The following is a 12,110-nucleotide window of genomic DNA, read 5'->3' on the forward strand; positions in this document are numbered from 1 at the left end:
AGTAGGAGGAAAAATGCAAGCCGTGAACTCAATACATCTGTAGTGGAGTGACAGCTGGGTTGGGCTTCTTTTTTCTCGCATCCTACCTCTCTAGCAGCTTGTAACTTAATATAATAGTGACTGAGTGGTTCTTATAAAGGATCCTAACTTTCTTGAAGCTTGTGATGAAATATAATGGTGACTTTCGGTCGTACTTATAAAGGTCCTAAATGTATTCAGCCTGTGATGTAATATAGTAGAGAAGAAAGAAAAGGCGAAGGAAAATGAAAGACAGAATAGGAAACAAAGGGAACCTCAGTGGAAAAAGGAAAGAAAATGGGATGACAAATAAAAAAGAAAGAGGAACCGTCAAGATTACAAGTCGAACGCAAGACGCTTTTGTTGAATTCTGAGGCCTCTCAACCCTACGTTACCTTGACTCCTACTTCTCCAATTGCCTTATTGCTGTTAAATAGCCCAAAAAGAGGAAGAAAGTGTAATAGGAGTAAGTAAAACAGAGAAGGTAAGAAAAGAATGAAAAATGAAACTGGAGAGGAAAATATAATTACTGAAAAAAAAAAATTGAGAAAGGAGAGACAGATATGTAAACAACAAGAGACAAATGAAGAAAAAGATAAGCAAGGAAGGAAGAAAAGGAGAACGAAGAGAAGAGGGAAATAAAGGTAAGGAGGCTGGATGTTGGGGTGAAGGTTTGAACCCGATTAAGGTGTAGTCGAGTCTCAGGCCGCTGCACCTTACTTCACCTCGCTTCCTATCTCTCTTGTAGCTTGTGATGATGCAATATAATGTCCAGATCTAAGAAACTGATGCTAGTAGTGAAGGTGACAGTGATGATGGTGACGATAATGATGATGATGTGTAGGTAGGTGGTGATGATTGTGAAACTGATATAGATTATCTTTGGTAATATGTTAAACTTATGGATATTAGTGATGATGATGATGGTGGTGGTGATGGTCTATCTATCTATCTATTGCCAGACGCCTCAATCCCGTTTAGGGTGGCCACAAACAAATCGCCTCCAAGTCGCCCTGTCCCCCGCCATTTCACTGCCCTGCTCCAAACTCACACCCCCCTCTCTCATATACCTCTCCACTCCATCCCTCCATCTCATCTTCGGCATAACGCTCCCTCTTCCACCTACCACCTCACTCACATACACTCTCTTCGTCAGTCTTTCACCCTCCATCCTCTCCACATGGCCAAAGCACCTCAGTGTGTTCCTCATAACGCTTCCCATCACATCCACATCCACACCACAACGCTCCTTTATATCCTCATTCGTCAGCCTGTCTCTCCATGTGACTGCACAGGCTCCTCTTAAATAACTCATTTCCACTGCTCTCACTCTTGACTTGTGTCCTTCCAACAACGTCCAAGCTTCACTTCCGTACGTTAGAGTTAGTATCACAATACTGTCATGTAGTAACTTTTTCACTTCCATGCTCTCTTCCCTGTTTCTTATCACTGCTTTCAAAGAACCAGCAACATTTCTTCCCTGCTGTACCCTTTCAAACACTTCACCCTCCAAACCTCCATCGTTACTCATCACACTACCCAAGTACTTAAACGTACTCACATTTTCCAATTCCTCACCATCCAACCTCACTGTACATTCACTGACTTCACCTCTCTCAAAGACCATCACTTTACTCTTCCCTACATTCACCTTTAGATTCCGTTTCTTACACACTCTCCCAAACTCATTCACCCAAGCCTTGCAGCTCCCCTTCGTCTTCACTCAACAACACAGTATCATCTGCAAACAACAGTACAGGGAGTTTCCAAACACTATCCTCTCTCACCAGGGCCACTCAACATCCAGTACCCTACCTTGTACCTCTTTTATTACCCCATCCGTGTACAGATTGAACAGCCATGGAGACATGACACATCCCTGTTTCAACCCAACTTTCAAAGAGAAAAAATCACTTAGTTCACCATCCACACGCACTGCAGCCTTCGCACCATCGTACATACTGTTCACAGCATTCAACAACTTTGCATCTACTCCATATATTCTTAACACTTTCCACAATCCTTGTCTATCCACCCTGTCATATGCTTTCTCCAAATCCATGAAAGTGATGGTGATGGTGGTAAATGTGGTGATGTACAATAGCTTAGTACTGATGACGATAACCTTACTTCATCCCGTCCCTTACCTGTCAGGTAGCTTGTGATGCTGTTATATAGTTGACAATGAAGAAAGGAGGAGTAAGAGAAAGTATCGCAGTAAATATGAAACTAAATGAGAGAATAAAAGAAATATTAGGACGCAGAAGGATATAGAAGTAAAAAGAATGTCTGAGTTAATAAGGGAATTATGAACGAAAGGACGATAGGACAAAATAAAACAAAAGAACCATTAAAAAAATATATAAAATTTAAGAAAAAGAACAAAGTATTTGATTAATTGTAATAATAATCTTTTAATTTTTCTTGTCTACTTTTTTTTTCTCATAAAACGAGAGAATGGGATTAAAAAAAAAAAAAAAAAAAGGAGTCAAGGGGAAGGAATAAAGATAAAAAAAATGAAAGAATGAAAAAAGAGGCACAGGTTGGTGTTGGATCGAACTCTTGACACCTTTATTAGAGTCCCATGTCATTCCACCTTACTTCACCTTGGCCTCTACTTCCCTTGTTGCTTTATTGGTATATAATAGTGAAGGTAATTGAGAGGGAAACAATAAAAAAAAACAAAGAGCAGGAGTAATGGAAGGAGAAAAAAAAAAAAACAGGAGGAATGACCAGGAGAAAGAAATGTGAAAAAAGAAATAGTATTATATTAGGAAAGATACAGAAAGATGGAAACTTTGAAAGAAATGTGACTAGATAGACAAGAATGAAACAAAGGTGAAATATACAGTAGAAAGAACGAAATAATGGGGGAAAGAACGAGAATGAGGTATAAATGACTGCGGTGGATAATGATGACGATGATTAAGACGATATTCGTGATACTGATGATGATGGTGATGATGATGATGATGTAGGCCAGTGTTTATGACAGCAACCATACTTCAGCTCACTCCCTACCTCTTATAGCTTTTCCTCCTGTAATAAAACTCGCTTAAAGGCCAGAAATGAATTATAACTCTGGAATTGGTGGCCCGATAGGACTAGGAATTGTTTTCGTCTTCAATATAGAGCATTATAACTGCACCCTGCTAAAACGAAAATTGCGCCATGATGTGCCTGTTTTTGCTACATTACGGAACTTGAATGCCAATACAGAAAGTGATCCGGCTACAGGTCGCCAATGTCAAACGTCCAGAAATGAGTCATAACTCTGGACCCGTGGCCCGATTGGACTGGAAATTGTTTTTTCTTTCAAGTTTTAACTTTCTAGCGGTACCTTCCTGTAACAAAGATTGCGTTACAATGCGCCGTTTTTACTGTGTTACGATAACAAACGCAGAAAACAACCAACCAACAAACATTATAGAAATCGGATCATTATAACATAGATGAAGGAAGAAAGAAGCAAGAAGGAGAAAGATGAATGGGAATAATGAGAAACATATCAGTATACAAACAAAGAAATACCAGGCGAAGGAAAAATGAGTTGATCAATAAAGTAAATGCCAGAGAATCTGAGACAGGAAGAAGAAAGCAAAAAATAAAAGCAGTTGAAAATAACATGGAAGAGAAAGTAATATCAAAGAAAGGAGAAGGCAAGAGGAAAAAAGGAGAAAGAACGAAAAAAATGAGCACAAGAGAAACACACACACACACACACACACACACACACACACACACACACACACACACACACACACACACACACTCGAACGTTAATCCTGGATACGGCCTTGCTTAGACCCTTCACTCCCATGACGTATTTATAGAGCCTGCAGCATCTCTGGCAGCGGTTCAGTCCGTCTGCAGCTGACGATTTTTGGATGCCAGATGTTGCATTACCGTAGACCTGAGAGACGAGTGAAAAAACATCACACCACACCACATCACACCACACCACACCACACCACTTCAAACCGCACCACACAACATCACACCACTTCAAACCGCACCACACAACATCACACCACACCACATCACAGTGCACATTATCATCCTCACAACACACAGCACAGCAGAGAAATTATCACCACACAAACCCAGCCTCCCACACCACTACACACCAACGGCATTAACCGAGGGGCCCTGTAACTCCAGCATCTAGTATTTTTGGACTTGTATATTTCGTTCTTGCTGCCTCCTGATTGTTTTATTCAGTTTTGGGGAGATGTTTCAAACTCGACACGTTCATTATAGCCTTTACTTTCCTCTTCACTGCGAGAGGATTCCCCAAAGCTTAGTAACATCGCCAGGAGGTAGCATTTTATTCAAGCTAAAACACGACGATTTCATTCAGATGAGAGACGTCTTAAAAGCGAACGGTTATGAAGCATTGTCGTTAGTTCCTCCTGTAATAATGGTACAACTGGATTTCTTTTTTACAGTCTACTGCTGACTAATTGGTGCCACTAAAAGAAATCGTATCAGTCAATGAGTTATTAAACATTTTGCCTCCTTACCTCCCCTTCTCCCCTTAGAGGCTAACGGCCAGAGTCTTAAACTGTGGGAAAGCGTTCACCTTGCCCTATCCGCATCTTTTGATAGTCTTAAAGCACGAAAGGGAGAGCGTTCCCCGGTAAACGGGAGAGGATTACCACTGCGTAGTACTGGAATCCGCGGGGGGTCCCGTAGCACCCCTTCGCATGCCTCTTCGTCATATTATAGCAGCCTTGAACAAAGAAAACTATATAGAATTTCAAGGACCCTATGGTGTGTGTGATAGGAATTTTAATTTAATGATAAAAACATCGCGTAAAGAAAAAATAAGCGTTTAATATTTTTATGATTTTAAAAGACTTCACCACTTCTCCGGAGATGGTTAATTTACGACTAGACGAAAACAAAGATGAGATACTGTATCCACTTCCATTTTATTTCTCAATATTTCTCCCAAGCTGTTTATCAGATATGGTGCATGATACTTTTATAATTAGTTTGATTAGTAGTGAATAATTCCTACAGTAAAGAATGGGAAGGGCCTGGCCGAGTACTACCTAAACAGACGACTAGTGCACAGCCAGTTGGTTTGAATTACAAATTCATGTTTGCGTTCGGTGAGCTTTTACAAGTCCGCACTATTTTGTTTTGGTTTGGCAATATATTTTTCTGGTGTATTTTGGTGTGATCTGAACGAATTTGGCTTTTATTTTCGGTGTTCATGATTGGCTTTCAAACTAACCCCCCACCCACCCCGTGTCTTGGGGGGTGGGATTTCGGGGATCTGGGTGGGAAGAATGGCAAAAACAAGCATTTGGGGCAGAAATATAGTCAAAATCGGTATGACCAGCCAAGGCGTATTCGTAGGGTTATTGCTGACCGCATGAACTCCTTTGAAGCTCTGTCTGACACAGAATTTTTCCTGTGGCATAGGATCTCCAAATCCTGTATGCATTCTCCTATACAGAGTATTTAAGAACAAATGCCAGTCTAATAACTGAAGAGGTAAGAATTGCAAACAATAATAGATTATACTGTGTGTGAATCTTAGAAACTGTCATATGTATTGTTTTTATTTTAAGATTTTGAATTTTAAAATTACTCAGTCTTACCACTTACGATGAAGGTGTGAGCTTCCACCTCGAGCGGGGTGCGGGAAGGGTAACCCCTGCCCCTCAGTTTCAAGACTACGGGCGTACGACATGAGTAAATGTGTGTGTGTGTGTGTGTGTGTGTGTGTGGATGAGTATTTTGGTGATTGTAGTCCTGTCTTGGCCATCCCCCGTTACAGGAGAAACTGCCTAGGTATATAGATAGATAGACCTCTGTTTATATCAGCAATATGGGGAAACCTGTGTATATCTTTTTACTTGTTTACATCCATCACAACAGTGCCGCTGCGTGTATCGTCTCCCACGGTTAGAGGGTGAGTGACGTGATTCAGAGTTTCACTGGGGTTCATTTACTGATCGGTAGAAACAATACGTATATAAATTCATCATCTTGTACTTCGTTCAGTTACATTATTGCTTAAACAAACATACACAAACAGATGAGTGTATAGAATCCACTTACACCAACAACCCCATCCTCCAAAATTAATTGACCCAGATAACATTACTGATTTATCAATTTTTTCCAGCCCATCTCACTAATGATTTGGTTATACCACCTAATTCATACATGAAGGTTACCATAAAGAGCAAATTACGGAATAGTACTGTTCTTGTCTTAGAAGAATTATGTAAAGTAAAGGGATTGTCAGTAGAAAACGCATTATGTCCTTTGGTGACGAAGGGGCTAACTCAGATATTCATTATTAATCACATGAATGGGGAAGTTCAGTTGAAGAAGGGAACTTGCATAGTTAATATTGAAAAATGTTTCGCCCCTGTGAAGGAAATAAATATTGGTGGAGTGACAAGTGAGGTAAAAATCTACAGATAGAGAAAGCATAACAAAGAATTTAATTCACTCAGGTGGTGATGAAGAAAATGATTTGTTAACCCTGCTGGAAACACACAGGGACTTTGTAGCATTGCCCGGAAGACAATTAGGGTGTACTAGCTTGATTAATCACATGATTAATGTGCACCCAGAAACACCACCAATTTTCATTTTATAACTTATCGCGCTGCACACTCCCAGCGTACATATGCAAATCGATAATGTCGATGAAATGTTAAAACTTGGAATTATTGAGCCTTCAGTTTCTCCGATGAGCATCCCCCTTTTCTTTGTGCCCAATGAAATGGAGAAATGCGTGCGGTAGTAGATTACCGTAAACTAAATAATCACACTATACCAGACAGATTTCCAATTCCATTGCTAAGTGATGTTATACAGAATATTTGTCCTGAGAATAATATATTCTCGACCATCGATCTCCTAAACGGATACTATCAGATTCCGGTATCTCAGGAGTCACGTAAATACACTGCCTTTTCAACAAACAGAGGCCATTATCAATATACAAGAATGCCAATGGGACTGAGGACAGCCCCAGGTACGTTCCAGCGTCTTATGAATTACGTATTGTCCGGAATTTTAGGACAAGGAATATTTGTTTATCTTGACGATATTATTATCGCAACGAAGAATATTAAGGATCATCTCAGGAAATTAGACTTACTGTTACAAAAGCTTAGTGATGCTGGATTAAAAATTAAACTGTCTAAATGCAAATTTTGCTTTAAGGAAATAAATTTCTTAATTTTCAAATTAAGTTCTAGTGGTATTCACACCACTAATGACAAAATACGGAGGCAGTGAGAGATTTTCCTGAACCCACTACGACTGACGAAGTTGAACAATTTTTAGGTCTGAAACAGTTACTATAGGTCATTCGTACCACAGTTCTCTCATATAGCCTTCCCTCTATTCCAACTACTCAAAAAAGATGCTGTATTCCAATGGGAAGAAGAACAAAAAAGGGCATTTAACAATCTAAAAATTAAACTAACATATGCACCTTGTTTAGCATATCCGAATTACACGAAATCATTTCTTATTTGTACAGACGCATCAGTTAAAGGATTAGGGGCTGTTACTGATGCAGAGAAGATAAAAGAGGAAAAGAATCAACCAATTGCATTTGCCAGCAGACAAACAAGAGTTGCGGAGAAAAATTATTGCACTACAGACTTAGAGGCACTTGCGAGTGATTTTTGCGTACAAAAGTTTCGAAATTTGGTATATGGTTACGAAATCCACTTATTCACCGACCATAAACCACTGGTGGGTGTGTTTAAGGAAAAACTCCTTTCTGGGAGGAGAGCAAGATGGAAATGTACAGTTGAAAACTACAATGTACAAATTCATTATATACAAGGTAAAATGAACATAGTAGCTGACGCATTATCTAGGAACCTGAACACAATTCAGGTCATGGCGTTAGATCTCAAAGGAAATATCCCAAACCACGAGGATATCACAAAGGCACAAAGACTTGACCCAGTATGTTAAAAAGTAATATAAAAGTTATAATGTGGATATTAAATACATTTACCAAAACTTCTTGTCCCACTTGAAAAATTCACAATGGTAAATATTAAATTATACAAAATTGACTCTAAACAACCAAAACGCCAAAGAAATACTAACCAGTTGGTAGTACCTAATGACATGATGCCCCAAAGTATTACGAATGATACACGACAGCCCACATGCAGGACATCCTGGAAAGGATAAGACATTCAACCAAGCCCGGCTATTATATTACTGGCCTTCATTACGAAGAGATATAAACAATCATATAGACAGATGCGAATCATGTGCGAAACACAAAGGATACCCAATCACACCTGCACCGATGGGTAATTACCCAGTACCACATCAACCATGGGACGTTGTCGCTGTTGATTTCACTCAAGATACCGATATCATACAATAATAACCTATACTTATTCGTAGCAACGGATCATTTTTCCCGTTATGTCATTTTTGGCTCCAATTAAAGATAGGAAAAATGAGACCGTAGCAAAGGCAATAACAGATAATGTAATATGTCGCTTTACTACCCCAAAGGTATTAATAAGTGATAATGGAGGAGAATTTAATTCTGAGATCTTACAAGAAATATGTAAACAATACAACATCAAAAAGGTTAACGTTTTGGCATATCACCCAGCATCGAATGGGTTGGTAGAGAGAAAATAAAAATGTATTAGATGTGCTACGACACATTCTCAGTGAAAATTATGCAAGCTGGGATGATTGGATTCCCAGAGTAGAGGCCTCCATTAATGGGTCTATAAATAAATCCATTGGTGACACACCACATTTCATTATATATGGCACAGATAAAAAATTACCATATGAGCTCCTAGAAGGTGACAGCATGCCTATATACAATTACGATGATTACTGTAAACTCCGTTTACGTGAATTCCAGGACATTCACACAAAAGAGTGAAAAAACAATTAACGATGTCCAAGGAAGAAATGACGGAGGCATTTAACAAGAAGGCAAAAGATTCACCAATCAGCTTAGGAGACATTGTTTACGGAGTCATTCATACGAGAGACAATAAATTATCCCCAAAATTTGAGGGCCCATACAGAGTAATTAACATAAAAACAAACAAAGTTTTAATTAAGTCACTTTCAAGTGACGAGGAAAAACAAGTTCATATTGACCATATAAAACGAGTTTCAAGGGAATTATCACATAATTATTCAGCCTTGGGTACAACCGAACAGGTGAACGTACCTCAAGAAACCAAGCAAGAACACAACAATGATTACAAAAAGAAATTAAGGTCATATACCAAACAATCGAACATAGGTGCAACTATTCCAATGAAATCTACAGTACATCATTTCCGAGAATTAAATATCGATTTAAACTCCTTCTATAAATGAAATAACAGCCAACCGTAACGCACATCATCACTATCATCAACCACAGCTTTATAGGAAATTAATAGATTTTTTTTTTCGGTAGGTTACGATGAAGGGACTTATACTATGGATTCTCCTATACATAGTAAGAGTATATGCGCACCTAGACCCTAAGCATATAGTACGACAAGGATACTCATGGCTCCAACGGCATTACGACTACAGATCGTTAGGTTAGTCATGAGTACTGAAATAAGTCTAGATTACTTGTATGACTTACCTACTTATCTAGAAAGACTTACTGTGCCGATGTGAACTCTGGACTTCAAGATAGGGAATTATGTTTCACAAGCACATAACACCAAGGAAATTGGATGAAATGGTGAAGTTAGCGAAATGGAAACTAGAACAGACGAAGTCAACTATGCTCGTCATGATCCAAGATCTCCCATCTTATGGAACGGAGGTACTGAGGCGACAGGAACAATATCTGCACGTACTAAGTAAAAAGCGCGGTTTGTTCGATCTGAGTAGTAGCAGTTCTTGGGAACATCTTTGGATTGGCTACAGAGGATGACCTTAAAGAAATAAACAACAAAATTTAATAAGATTATAGCTCAGGTACTAACATACCAGGATAAATTCATCACAGGACAGAACTCAGCAATGAAGACAATTGTGAAAAATCTGAAACAAGCAGAAAACGTAGCTCTCGAGAGTGTAGATAAAATAAATGAATTAGAGGGCAACGTTACTCTTTTCCAGCACTTCTCCATCATCACAGAACATATTGACACGATTCTACTACAATTAGGGAACACTAGAGATCGTTTCAGGGCACTTATGCAAGGAATTTCGAATGCTGGTGATGGCAAGATCTAAATGACTTACTCCCAGTTCATGAGCTACGTCAGATAGTTAGTCAAGGCATACATAAACATAAATTGAAGCCATTGTTCCGCAGTATTGAGATTTATGCAATATTACCCATTCACCAGAAGCAACACTAACACCAACATCAGTGATAGTTCATGTACCATTCATCTTGAAGACCTGTTCACTGACATACCAAATACACCCCTTCCCCTATAAAAATAACAACACTTTGGTCATCATCAACTCCAACACAGACACCGAACTCATCATGGTCTCCAAGAGGCGAGACACTGTCACTACTTAAATTGAGTCAGCGATTGAGCGAAAGTGCACATCACCCACATGCTGTTCATCTTTGTCCTGCGTACATTTTCACGTTTCAGCCTACTGATACGGTCCCTTGTGAAATGGCTATCATCAGCAATAACCATCATTCATTATCATTGCAACTTCACTTTTGCTCCAGATAAACTTGTACACCATCAACGCATTGGACACTCACAGTTTTTCTTCCCTCATAACACATCAGTTTACATAGTCTATTAGGACCTTTTCATCTCATACATCAGCCTCAGGATTATACATAGCACCAGACTACTGTGCGGTATTTACACCATCCACCATGTCACACTTTTTCCACCACCATCAATCACTACGCAATTATCAACCATACACACAAACATTTCCACCCACTGCCTAATATGAACTTAAACATGAGCACAAGTGTTAAGCTGACTTCACCTAAGTTTGAAACTATGCAGCTGATCAATGAAACAATGAAGCCCTGGGAAGATTTGAGTTTGGATAACATGTTCAAACCCATATTATGTGTATAGCCAAGCACCTTCTGTCTTTATAATCGTCTGCATTGTAGTTGCAGTACTGCTGTTCGCAATGCACAGAATGCATGCAAGAATTGCTAATTTGGAGTCATTATTTCGTGGGGGGAGAGTTAACATCACAGTTAACCACCCTGAATGAAGTGTATATATTTTGTATATAGTATTAATTATATAAAAAAAAAATAATAATAATAATAATAATACAAAGAAGAATGACCCATATATGGCAGACCAGTACCATTATCTTTAAATGAAATATTAATAACTCTTACAATAATCTTAATTTTAAACTATTTTTATTCTTGCATGTATGCATTTCACTATAATATCCCAAGTACATACTGTATTACAGTTAAATAATTTACTTTAATGCATTTATTCAAATATGTATACAACTTATTTAAAATGTAATATTACTGAATAATCACTATTTACTATGAATAATATATGTATACAATATTCATACAATTATGTTACTTTACAATATTATGTATTTCACTTAATTAGCTTATAAGTTCATTATAATGTGTATGTAGTATGTATTAATATGTTATAACTATTAAATGTCGATGGTACGCCATTTCCATGGCGGCCGAGCAGATGTAGGACTACATAATAGATAGATAGATAAATAGATAGATAGAGAGACAGATAGAAGCAGGGAGTCAGATGATGAGAAGGTGTTGTATCTGCGAGAATCGAGCAGTGCTTAAACATGCCCACACACTCTTAACACTGAGGGAAAGCTGACGACAGCGGCCAGTAAGGAGATGATGCAGTTAGCTGTCAGCAGTCCTCTCGTGAACAAAGATCTGGGCAACCATGCACACACATATACACACATACTCACACACAGGCTCCATAAGCTTTCCATCCATGAGGAACACACGTGACTTCCTGCTACACCAGATTTTAGGAAAGAGAGTAGAAGGAGACAGAGTGACCCTAGAGACAGGTCACGGAAGAAGGAGAAACTAGCGATTTGAGAGAGAGACAGATAGCGAGACAGAGGAGGTAGCTACCCGGGACTTA

This window comes from Coenobita brevimanus, chromosome 55 (assembly GCF_032717465.1).
Source record: "Coenobita brevimanus isolate Jiangsu-jjx chromosome 55, ASM3271746v2, whole genome shotgun sequence".
Taxonomy (NCBI): domain Eukaryota; kingdom Metazoa; phylum Arthropoda; class Malacostraca; order Decapoda; family Coenobitidae; genus Coenobita; species Coenobita brevimanus.